A 9,852-nucleotide genomic window follows, 5' to 3' on the forward strand; every position below is an offset into this window, starting at 1 on the left:
CCTTACGCTGAGAGCTCTATTTGTTCTCTCGATATGTTTCCGGCGAGGAATCCGGCGCCGCAGCCGTCGACCATCTCTTTCATCTGAATCGTGCCCTAGCTCTTCCTCAAATCCTCTGGAAAAGGCGAAGATGAAAAGCCCCAATTTTTCTCCTTCATCTGAATCGTGCCCTAGCTCTTCCTCTGCCCAAATCGTCGCCGCCCTGCTACAACTTCCGGCGGCATCGCCGCCCTACGCGGCTCTGAAACTCCGGCAAAGTCGACGCCGTGCACCGGAGTGTCTTTCTCTCTCAATTCCCGTTCACAACAGAGCTCGTCTGCTGGCGAATGGAGCTCGCCCTTCTCTCTTTCCCCGTGGATCTCCGCCGCGAATAGCTCCGGCGAGGCCATTCGCTATTATTTCCCCAATTTCTTAATCCAATTGCTCATTTTTTCCATTTTAGTTTGGTTCTCATTTTGTTGTGAGCAAATGTTTGTCAGTTGAATTCATATGCTTAGTTGGTTGATTCAAAATGTGTGCTTTAATTGGTATAATTTTGGATTTAGTGAGGAGGATAGAAGATGGTTTATGGAGGCGATGCAAGGGCAGAAATAGAATGCAGAGTGTATAATGAATACTAATGGTGAAACAAGCAGGCTAAATCCCAGAAAAGCACCATGTTTCTATAATTTTGTCTCTAAGATGGTTCTATGATCACTTTCATTTTGATATTAGGTGTTTATGTTATAAATCCCAGAAAAGCACCATGTTTCACTGATCCTTCATTTTCCCTTTCGGAATATAGCAAAGCCTGAAAGCTTTCTCATTATATATGTGATGCTGTTTGTCATCAGGGTGGTGTCCAGAGGGTCCATTTATTGGATGGCACAATTGGGGGAGTGTTATTGAAGGAATTGTTTCAGAGAGATGGAGTGGGTACCATGGTAGCTAGGTATCACCCTCTTTAACCGATACTTTCTCAAACTATATTCAAGTAATATTTGAATTTCCCTTGAATATCATTTTTGTAAGATATAGGTCAGCAACAGATGCCCAGTTAGGTGAAGAGATCTGGAATATACTTATGCTGTCAGTAGCTTGTGCCTGTTTTTTCAACTCCAATACTGCAAAGTAACTAATGAATTAAAATCCCTGCCTGTTGCAGATATTTCTTCTTCTATTTCTGGTCGATACCAATATTGACGATTTTGATTTGTCTCTACATGATTTAGCCTGCTTGTTTCACTTGGAGTCTCTCGAGAGCTTCATAAACCAGGTGTGTTTTTTGTTTTATAATTTCGAATGCAGAGTGTATAATGAATACTAATGTGGTGGATTTTCGACGTACAGGCGTCTGAGCTCGCTCTGGTCCGCCCGTTGCCCGGGCGAACCGGCATGATCGAAGCAGCATTAGGTACAAGTTCAGCCACGGATATATATAAATATAAATATATAGTAGATGTGCTGTAAATGAGATAAATCTTGTAGTTTTTGCTTAGGTGAGTATCAATTTACAATCCAACTCTTGCTTTAATTTTTTGTGCTGCTTCTTTCATATGTCGCTGTATTGATACTAACATCGTTGTTCCATTCAGACAGACAACGTTGCGTGTGTGGGATGTTCTTTTCTACGAGGGAGCAAAGGTTTTATTCAGTGTAGCCTTGGCAATTTTTAAGGTAAAGTTTATACAGTGGGGTTGAGTTTATGTATATGCAGATGAATGAAGAAGAGTTGCTGTTGACACATCATGTAGGTGATGTGATAATTGTTATACAGAGAAGTACTCATTACCTCTTTTGATCCTCTGATGAATTGAAGACAACGGGTGCATATCCTGGAAGCAAGAGAAACAAGCAGCTAAAGTGACGGAAGCCAAAAGGAAACGAGAAGAGGCATTTTTATGATCAACAATATTTTATTGGATTTGATGTAGGATGATTGTATGATGGATATTTTTTCAATGTAGGATGATAAAGAATATTTGAAATTAATGAATGACCTTTTTATTATTCGTGTATATATTTTACATTATTTATTGTGAATTTTTGGATTTAATAAAATATTTATTTGAAAAAATAGGAAATTTAAGTATAATTGCAGAATTAAAATAAAAGATTAAAAAATTCAACGAATAGACAACGCGGTATGTTCGCGTTGTCTATTAGCTGATAGACGACATGCGCATGCGCGTTGTCTATCAGCTGATAGACAACGTGCATGCGCATGTCGTCTATCAGCTAATAGACGACATGCGCATGCGCGTTGTCTATTAGCGCCCCTAATAGACTACACCTACATACATAACATGCGATTTTTAAATAGATGACACGCTTCGCATGTTGTCTATTAGCATTTTTCTTGTAGTGAATTGCCCAAATGAGCGTGATAACCCCAATTTTCTAGAAAATTTTGAGTTGGGAACCGAAGTATTCCAAACCAAAACTAGAAAGTTGTGAATATCCGGTGCGCCCACGACATGCGCAAGATCAAACCAATTCAAGAATTCCATCCAAATTTTTTTGACGGTAGAACAACTCAGAGAGTATGGTCTACAGGTTCAGTGAACATAAGACATGTAGAGCAGTAGTTAGGCACAATAAGCCTCTGGTTAATCAATCGATCTATCGTGGGAGGCCGATTACGAAGAACTCACCAACATACAAGCGAACAATACACAAGAATGAAATTTTCCCAAATTCAAGAACCCCATGAACCCTCAAGAAAATGATAGCAGTGGGTAGAAAAGGTCGTAGACGCCGTAACTTGCCCACTAATAGAAGGTTTCCAGAATCTAACATCCTTGTCATCTCCAATAGGCAAAACCAAGAAGTCATATACAATATTCGCGTAAGCATTGACAAAATCCTCTGAAAAATGCCATAAGTTGTCATAAAAATAGTCTACAATAGATTGATCTAGGATCATATGGATGAAACAGGGAATGTGAAGTTTGTCAATCAATATTCAAGCCCTTACCATTATAGCAATAGGTGTTGTCAATCAACTCATTAACTTCACCAAACCAAATAGTAGAAATTTCCAAAGAATGGCGAGCCTGCCCAAACTTATCCAGGTAGCGAGCCTGCGTAATCGCATGTTTAAAATCTTTGGCAGTAATAAGATTCCAAACCATCTTCATAAGGTAACTTTTATTCATGGAAAGATCTAATACGCAAACCCCCTTCACCTTTAATAGCACAAACTCTGCCCCATCCAACACATCATGTCAGAAAAGTATCAATATCACCAGTCCAAACGAAGTTTCTACATCTTTTATCAAGCTCCCAAAGAAAAAATTTGTGGCATTTAAAAACCATCATGGAATGAATTACCGAGCTTTGGATAACATACTTAACTAAACAAATTCTGCCTGACAGAGAAACCAGAAGACCATTCCAATGAGCGAACTTATTGATGATGCAGTCTTTGTTAGGCATAAAGTAAGAGGCACGAGGTTTCTCCACAAAAAGCGGCACACCCAAGTAAATGAAAAGTATTAATGAGCCAACGATGAATCCAAGATTTGTATTGATACGATGCCTCATAGCAATAGGGACTCCATCAGGAAAATAAATATGGGACTTATCCTTGTTGTGTATCTGGCCAGAGATAAAGCCATAGAAATCCAGAATATTACGCACACTATGGACTCAAACCCAGGATCTCATGCCTTGAATATTAACCATCTACCATTAGACCAACTCATGCACATTATTTCATGGGTTAAGTACCAAATTTCCCACCTATCGATGGCACCCCTATCGCGTACAGGATCCTATAGTCAGGATTAGAGCTGTTTACTACATCATCGTGGCAAAATCGCACCAAATTCTCCCCCCCCTCCCCACTTAATGGACAATAATGCCGTCTATTTTTTTATTTTTTAATTAATACGAAATCGAATGTTTCTACGGGACCAAATACCCCCTGCGCCGTCGGGCCTCCTCCTCCTTCCCTGTTCGATACAGGGCGCACGGCCAGAACCACCGCCGCCTTCATATCAGCCGCCCAAACCATATCCAGCACCACCTTGGCCCATGCCAGAGCCTCCACCACCACCGCTACCCCACCCTCCACCACTACCTCCCCCAAAATCATACCCACTTCCACCACCACCGCCATTACCAACTCCCCCAAAATCATACCCACTTCCACCACCACTGCCATTACCAAATCCTCCACCGCCAAACCCATCCCCACCACCAGAGCCACCGCCAAACCCGTCGTCACTGCCATGGCCACCACCCCAACCCTTTCCAAGCCCAAAACCTCGACCTTTATCATATCCACCATCCGTCAAGGTGTGAATAAGAGAAAATTGAAATTTAAAAACCAGAAACCCTAGATGTATTTTGATTTGGGGGAAGGGAAGAAGAGAAGAAGTGAGGGGGAATGAGAGAAATCGGCCTCGCTGCACCGAAGGCGGCGAGAACCGGCGACTTCCGCTGGAACAGAGTCGGTGTGTGTCCGTGCGCCCTGTATCGAACAGGGAAAGGGGAAGAGGCCCGGCGGCGCATGGGGGTATTTGGTCCCGTACAAGCATTCAATTTTCATATTATTTAAAATAATAATAAAAAATGAATGGCGTTATCGTCCGTTAAGTGGCAGAAGGAAATTTGGTGCGATTTTGTCACGTTGAGGTAGTAAACAGCTCTAACCCTGACTATAGGGTCTTGTACGCGATAGAGACGCTATCAATAGGGAGGAATTTGGTAATTAACCCTTATTTCGTCACATCTGAAACGCCTTATATTCACACTAAGATAAAGGTTTTTCCTCTTTAAATAAAAAAAAACTAAATTGGAGCTAAGTATGATTGAAGAAATTTGGTAATTTCTCGTCCAATCAGGTAACTAAACCTAAATTAGGAAAAGAAATGTAAGCAGCACGGTTATTTTTCAAGTCCCATATAGTTGGTGGAGTAACGATTTCATGAATCTTAATCTCACCTTCCCATATGTGTTTTATATCTGGAATTTCAATTGTTAATTTTTATGAATCTATACATATATAAAAGCTGGTCCATCTAGCCAAAAAAATTTCCCACTCTTTTACTCCATCTACTTTTGGAAAGTTGATTTATATTTAGAAAGTTCACTAATTCATAGGATGATATATATAGTTGCGGGGCCCACTTGCTACAATCTATACAGTGCTCTTTTATATCATGCAATTTATAGTTTTGTGAAAAATATCCTTTATTTTTGTGAATTTATATTTTTTTAGATAAATTTATATAAATATCCAATATTTAAAATTTAAAGTCGCCAATATTTTTCAGTGTGAATTTAAATATCCAATATTTAAAATTTAAAATCACCAATAGTAAATTTATGAATTTATACTTAGAATTTATATTTTTTTTGAAAAATATCCTTTTCTTGTGAATTTATATATTTTTAGATAAATTTATATTGAAATATCCAATATAAATTTATAGTTTTGTGAAAAATTATCAATTTCAATTAAATCTTTTGTGAAAAACATCCAATATTTAAATTCATAATCTATACATATATAGGACTATATAGTGATTGGTATAGAAATTACCAAATTTTACACGATTTTGTTGCCTTGAGAGTTCTCCTCTCTCTTTCTCAAATTGAAGGGGTCTGAAATCTTGATATGTAATGAAGACAAAGTAGAATGTTCGTCTACTATAAATGTTGTATATAAAGAAGTTTTCTAAAATTTATAATAATAAGATGAGAAGTTTCCAATTGTATTTTCATGTATTATTATTTTTACATTGATTTTTATGTAATTAAAAATGATAGTCTTAAATATATTTTAGTAGTAATCTAATTGGTATAACAATTGTATAATAAAATATTTTTAAAACTCATTTATTTTAGAGATTATACAAAAATATCTTCAAGAATGTTATAATAAAACTTTAACAACATATGTATAATCCCGTGCATCGCACGGGTAAAACACTAGTTAAGTATAAGGCAATGATTTCAATATTATCGATTTTTATTTTTATTTTGTTTGAAATTAAGATATGCTGGAAGGCTTAACTGCAATCTGGCATAACTATTATGGCTGTTTCAGACAAACAATTTATTGGCCATAAACACGATGATTAATGGCACTGATAAGATTGAATGACAAAACACATTGAATTCACATGTAAATGGACAATGGTACTCCATTTCTCATCAATGGATAAGACATGCAGTTGAAACTAACCAAAACAAGAAATATTGAAATTGAAAGAGTTACACAATTAATTCACAAACCATCTATACACTATATATGTAGTGACCCGCTCTTTTATAAATATTAAATCCAGTAATGAGTGTTTATTTATGTTCATCAGTGAATGAAAATGGTTATTATTCTGATATGAATTCAGCTTATGATCCTGAATTTATATTGTTTAAGCAGTCAATGATATTATTTCAGAGTTATAACTGACTTAGCAAAGTCACGTTATTTATTTAAGCGAGATGGAATTAGATTTTATTTTTACTCAAGTTATGGATTATTTCCGACTCGTGAATTAATTAAATCTGCGGATTTAATTCATATATTAGAACAACGAACGAATTAAATCTACGGATTTAATTTTTATTCATTATATAACTTATCGATTTTAGCGAGATATCACATGTCGAAATCGAGATTTATGTAAATACAGTATCAAGCAGAATCGAAGCCAGTATTTTATTTCAGTTACGGAATCACCGAGACAAAGAAAATACATCATTAATTCTTCTATACTATTTTTTTCTTTTTTCTTTCCATCAATCTTTGACCACTCATTTTTCACCCCAACCATTCACTCTTTCCCTACCATTTTCCCCCATCACTCATCATTTTTCCCACCACTCATCACTCAAGTATGCAGCCAACAATCCTCCTCTATTAACTTCAACTCCAGCCAACAGACTCCCCTTTCACTCACAGCAGCGTCGACTTCCCTGCTGCCATACTTGAACAAGCTTCAGTTCATTTGAGACTTCATTAACAGGAGAGAAAGAGCTGCCCAACTTCCGCCAAATCCTCAAGGTAAGCTTCGGCTTGAACGTTTCCACCTCCTGCCATAACCTCCACCTGCATTTTAAAGCAATAACACCTTCATTGTATTTCAGTTATTCCCCATCTCAATCATCAATACCACAACAGCCAACCAACAAGCTAGATACTCAAGGTATTTATGCGACCTCAGTTATTCAATTCAGTTTGCATTCATACCATCAAACATGATCAGATTCAAATGATAGAAGACCTATATAAGCATAATGGACTTAGCAGCGAAGTTACACTTCATAATGCAGAACACCAGTTACATTTATTTTATGTACGAATTAGTGTGTAGAACTCGAGCAACTCAACATACTAAGCACAACAAGGAAAATCAAGCTTTACAATAGAGTAGATGGGGACTTAGCTTTTAGAAATGAGGGGCGCTGCTCTGCTTAGTCAAGCCGAGAGACGATATCTGGGCAGCGACTCGCGGGAACAGCAACGTCCACGGCGTCGAGCGGTGAAAGGCAGATGACACCCCACCTCGGCGATGGCGCTCGCCGATTCTGGATTGCAGCAGCGGCGGAGTACCCTTCGCTCGAATCCAGCAGCAGCGTGGCGTGGCTCGAACCGTCGACCCCGGGGAAAACGGTAACGGCGGAACTTTCCCTACTCGCTGGAGAAACGCAACGGCTGCGGCAAGATTGAGAGTGGAATGAGAGGACCAGGGCTCGACCTCTGCCTTGGGTGTGTGTGTGCGTGTTCCCGGAGCTTCCAGAAGGGAGAAGAGGTGAGGAATGGCGCCGGGCTCAGGCTCTACACCGGCGTCGCCGATTTGAGAGAAAGAACGACGACTAGCAGCCGCTGAATTTACAGAGTCCACGGCGAAGGCGATTCGAGACTTTGCGCACGTACATACAGAGAGAAGGAGAGATCGAATCTCGTCGGATTACAGAAGCAGCGGCGTCGCGGAGGAAGGCGGCGGCCGCTCACCGGTCTTTCAGTTGCAGCGGCGGCGGGTTTTCGACGGCAGGGGAAGAGCTAGGGCTCGATTTTGGAAGGGGGTGGAACTTGGGCTCGATTTATGATCTGCGACTGAATTGAGGAGAGAGATGTCAACGCCGGGATTAAACGCGTCAATAGCCGACGCCGGTGGTAGTAGGCGACGGCTGGATGGCCGGAGAAGGAGGAGCCGAGCGATCCTCGGTGGGAGAAGAAGAAGTCGAGCGGGCGGCTCTTTGAGGAATGAAGAGAAGAGACCGAGAGTTTAGAGAGAGAGATTGGGCTGTTTTTTTTGGGCTCCTCTTTTATTCAATTTGGGCCCTATTATTTTTATTGTGTAATTGGGCTCACCCTTTTAATTAAGTTGTTTCAGCCCACTCTCATTATTCTGTTGGGCTTTAATTATTCAGATAATTGGGCTGGCTTATTTATTAATATTGGGCCTCTGATTTTATTTAAATGGCCGATTTTAATTACTGATTGGGCCTCCGATTTTAATTATATGGGCTTTGATTTAATTGTTGTTTTGATTTGTATGGACTTCATTTAATTGAGTTGGACTTTATTTATTTTAATAATTGGGCCATTACATTGGGCCATTTCATTGTGCCGGAGTTTATTTAATTATGTTGGACTCCTTATTTGGGCTTCGTTTCAGTGGGCCGATTTTATTTTAAATTACAGTGGGCTTGAGTTGGGCCGAAAATTTGGGCCTTTATTTTATTTTCTTTGGGCTTCATAATTATTTATTTTTGGGCCTTGTTGTATTTATTATAATTGGACCTAATTCAATTATTTTGCTTGGGCTTTAGTTTAATTCATGGGGCCTAATTTAATTAAATCATTGGGCTTTGTTATTTTATTCCGATTGGGCCTCCTAATTATTTTCTTTAGGCCTTGGTTATTTATTCAACTGGGCCCTAAATTTTTTTTTTTAATTACTTGAGTCCATGAATTACTCCAATTAAACTTTTCAATTTAATTATTGGAATGCCACGATTTATTTAAATCAAGCCCATATTTGTTTAATTAATTATTAGGCTGCCTTATGTTGAGCCTTTTAATTATTTAATCTTATAACATTACTTGTTCCTATTTATTAAGCCCGATTAATTATGAGGTTATAAAGCGAATAAGTTGAAGTATTATTTATTTTCTATTGACTACGAGGAATGGGGTTTATTTAATTGGCGGATTAGAACACCTGAAGCGAACGGATTATTTTAGTTAATTACTCAACCACGCAAGATGAAACCTAGTTGGTATTTATTTGATCCGATAGTGAGGATTAATAGTAGTAATTCTCTAATATCATCTCGGAGTAATAAATCATGCATAAAGATCATGCATAATTAATTCTGTATTCTAATTATTTGAGGATTTTACTCGAGCAATATCTTATTTATATTCTCGTAATAAAGGTCAAGCACGAGATTAATAATCAGTCAAGGAGCTACTGTACCACAAAAAGTTTCTAACAGGTGGGCATTACTTTCATATATATCAAATGAGTTTAAATGTTACGTTTAAGCAAGTTATTTCATGACTAAATTAATTGAAGTTATTTCAAATATTGTCTTGCCATAAAATGTTTAAATTTTAGTATGATATCTATCTGATGTGGCTTTGCCAGTTATGTAATCGAATTCGGGTCTTGAGCAGTTGATAGCTATCCTGCCAGGGCTAGTGTACACCAGTGACCGTGAGTCATCTAGCGGGTTGGCCGGTCAAGTGACCGTGAGAGGTGGCCACCTCTCCGGCACAAAGTTCCAGATATGATAGATTACAAGATAACTTAGACTGCAGTCGAACTTTAAGAATCACAAATAAATTTAGTAAGCCTGGGCCTTTTAGCGAAAAACTCCCTTGCTATACTATTTATGATGGCATGACAA

At 38.5% G+C, this 9,852-nt stretch overlaps 1 long non-coding RNA gene across 4 annotated transcripts; it reads left to right on the plus strand.

The window, feature by feature from the left end:
• The first annotated feature begins 439 nt into the window (after nucleotides 1–439).
• Nucleotides 440–1,989, plus strand: LOC130996734 (uncharacterized). 4 transcript variants are annotated; one of them, XR_009092773.1, is made up of 6 exons: nucleotides 440–931; nucleotides 1,012–1,110; nucleotides 1,212–1,255; nucleotides 1,330–1,393; nucleotides 1,575–1,656; nucleotides 1,697–1,989. It is a non-coding gene; the product is annotated as an uncharacterized LOC130996734 (long non-coding RNA). The 4 variants fall into 4 exon arrangements; XR_009092772.1 differs by having other exon boundaries at nucleotides 1,012–1,255; XR_009092771.1 differs by lacking the exon at nucleotides 1,012–1,110 and having other exon boundaries at nucleotides 1,145–1,255.
• The last annotated feature ends 7,863 nt before the right edge of the window (nucleotides 1,990–9,852 follow it).

This window comes from Salvia miltiorrhiza, chromosome 8 (assembly GCF_028751815.1).
Source record: "Salvia miltiorrhiza cultivar Shanhuang (shh) chromosome 8, IMPLAD_Smil_shh, whole genome shotgun sequence".
Taxonomy (NCBI): Eukaryota; Viridiplantae; Streptophyta; class Magnoliopsida; order Lamiales; family Lamiaceae; genus Salvia; species Salvia miltiorrhiza.